The sequence below is a fragment of the Pteropus vampyrus genome, unplaced genomic scaffold (assembly GCF_000151845.1).
Source record: "Pteropus vampyrus isolate Shadow unplaced genomic scaffold, Pvam_2.0 Scaffold469, whole genome shotgun sequence".
In the NCBI taxonomy this organism is placed as follows: Eukaryota; Metazoa; Chordata; class Mammalia; order Chiroptera; family Pteropodidae; genus Pteropus; species Pteropus vampyrus.
In genome coordinates this window covers 984,170-987,345 of record NW_011889250.1, presented here as the reverse complement: position 1 = coordinate 987,345, position 3,176 = coordinate 984,170, and the positions used below count along the sequence as shown (strand labels likewise).

General features: G+C 34.3%; 1 pseudogene; it reads left to right on the top strand.

Annotated features, from left to right (window-relative positions):
* The first annotated feature begins 1,918 nt into the window (after positions 1-1,918).
* Positions 1,919-2,561, top strand: LOC105306944 (annotated as a pseudogene).
* Positions 2,562-3,176: the final 615 nt, after the last annotated feature.

Sequence of the window (3,176 nt, the reverse complement as noted above, 5' to 3'; positions counted from 1 at the left end):
ACAAAAACAAAAAGGCAAAGTGATTAAGAGGTACTAATGAATAGTTGCAGAATAGACATGGAGTTGCAGAGAGTAGTATGGGGAAGATGGTTAATAATGTTGTCCTATGTAAGGGGGAAGAGGTGTACTAGATTTAGTGAGGTGATCACTTTTGAGAATTTGTGGATCTCTGATCACTATACTATATAACGGAAAAAGGTTTATTATCATATGCCAACTATAAATGGAAAAAAACCTCATTGAATTGTATAGTGAAAATACAAGCAACTACTTATCTATTATATTTCAATGAAGACAAAAAAGAAAACAAGAAAAATCTGAATAAACACATCACCTTTAAGACAAACAAAACCCAAAGTCAGCAGACCAAAGGAAATAATAAAATTTAGAATAGAATTAAGTGCAATAGAGAACAAAATAGACAATAGAAAAAATATGTAGCAAAAAGTTGGATTTTTGAATAAATGAAGCCATCAAAATTCTGGCTAGACTCACTAAGGAAAAAATAGAAAAGGCTCAAATAAACAAAATCACAAATGAAAAAGAAGAAGTTATATTGAACACCACAGAAATACAAAGGACTATACAAGAATACTATGAAAGGCTATATGCCACCGAATTTGATAATCTAGGAAAAATGGACACGTTCTTAGAAATATACAACCTTCCTAGTCTGCATCATGAAAAATTGGAAAATTTAAAAAGGCCAATCAAAGGCAAGGAGGTTAAAAGTCATCAAAGAATTCCTAAAAAAATAAAAGTCCAGACCAGATGGATTCACTAGTGAATTCTGCCAAACTTTCGAGGAATATTTAATATCTCTTATTCTCAAACTTTTCCAAAAATTGAAGAAAAAGAAATACTTCCTAACCCATTTTATGAAGTCTATATTACCCTGATAACAAAACCTGGCAGGGTAACATAAAGAAGAAAATTACAGACCAAAATCTCTAATGAATATAGATGCAAAATTCAAAACAAAATACCAGTAAATTGAATACGATAATTTATTAGAAAGGTAACAAATCATGATCAACTGGGGTTCATTTCAAGAGCACAGAAATGGTTCAACAAATGCAACTCAATCAATGTGATGCACTAAATTAACAAAAAAATAATAAAAGTCGTATGCTCATATTAACAAATGAAGAAAAGCCTTTGGTAAGATACAATATCCATTTATGATTAAAACACTCAATATAAGGAAACTACCTTAACAGAATAAAAGCCATATATGACAAACCCTCAGCTAATATCATATTCAATGGTCAAAAACTGAAAGCATTTCCTTCTAAGATCAGAAACAAATAAGGATGCCCACTCTTTTCGCTGTTACTCAAAATAGTACTGGAAGTCCTAGGCAGGCCAATCAGGCAAGAGAATGAAATAAAAAACATCCAAATTGGGAATGAAGAACTCAAATTGTCACTTTTTTTAAGCTGACATGATCTCTATATACCAAATCCTAAGAACTACACCAAAAGACTATTAGAAACAATAAAATGCAGTGAAGTTGCAGGATACAAAATCAATGTACCAATATCTGTAATATTCCTATATACTAAAAATAAAATAGCAGAAAAAGATATGAAGCAACTCCTTCCATTTGCAATTGCAACAAATGAATAAAATACCTAAGAATAAACTTAACACAGGAACTGAAGGACCTATGTACTTAAACTACAAAACATTGTTGAAAGAGATTGAAGAGGATACAAAGAACTGAAAAGATATTTCATATTCATGAATTGGAAGAATTAACATAGTTAAAATGACCATTTATCCAAAACAATATATAGATTTAATGCAATCCCCTTTAAAATCTCAAAGGCATTTTTCAAAAAAGAGAAGAAAGATTCATCACATTTAGAACTCTCAATCAGATGGACCCAGAGATGCTTCTCGAAGTAACAACATGATGGCTGTCCAAGGAGAACCTAAATTTCAGTTCAAACATGTATTGATAACTGATGGTAGGAATAGACAAACTATATTTGTGAAATGTCTGCTCACTGGTGAATTTAAGAATTATGTAGCTACCTTGGGTGATGTGGTCCACCCTGGAATTCCATGCCGATAGAGGACCTATTAATTTCAATGCATGAGACATGGCTGGGCTGGAAGTTTGTTGGACTGAGAGATAGCTATTACATCCAAGCCCAGTGTGCCATGATAATGTTTGATGTAACATCAAGAGTTGCTTACAAGAATGTGCCTAACTGGCATAGAGATTTGGTATGAATATGTGAAAACAGCCCCATCATGTTGTGTAGCAACAAAGTGGATACTAAGGACAAGAAAGTTAAGGCAGAATCAACTGTCTTCCATTGAAAGAAGAAACTTCAGTACATTGACATTTCTGCCAAAGGTAACTACAACTTCGAAAAGCCCTTCCTCAGCCTTGCTAGAAAACTAATAGGAAAACCTAACTTGGAGTTTGTTGCCATGCCTGCTCTTTCTCCACCAGAGGCTGTTATGGACCCAGCTTTGGCAGCACACTTGAGCATGATCTAGAGGTTGCTCAGAAAACTGCTCTGCTAGATGAGGATGTCAGCATCTGAGAAAGTGAAGCAGGAGCTGAGTGTCAGAAGTCAGGCTTTATAGGCAACTGTCCTGTGATGTCAGTGGTGCATAGTGTTTGCCACTTTGTTCTATACCTAAGCAGAACATTTACCTAATCTTTGGGATGCCGAAGGAGATGACTGAGCTTCGGAGTGAATGTGGCAGTTAAATATACCTTCATTTTTTGGAGCTGCATATTTAGCTGCTTTGGAAAGCAGCTGTTTCATTATTGAGCTTCAAATATGAGACTGCTACATTCACATCCCATTACTCACTGGTGAAATCTGGATTGTTACTGTCCTTTGCATTCCTTTCCATTTAGAATCAGAATAAAGTTGTATTTCAAGTAAAAAGAATACTAATCACATTGGTATGGAACTACAAAAGACTCTGAATAATCAAAGCAATCTTGAGGAATAAATAACAAAGCTAGAGGCATCACACTCTCTGACTTCAAATTATACTACGAAGCTATGATAATCAAACAGTTTGGTATGGGCAGAAAAACAGACACACAGATGAATGGAACAGAATTGAGAGCCCCAAAATACACCCATATGTAGCTGGGTAAATAAGTTTCAAATGAGGCAGATATCTACAATGGAAAAAAAAAA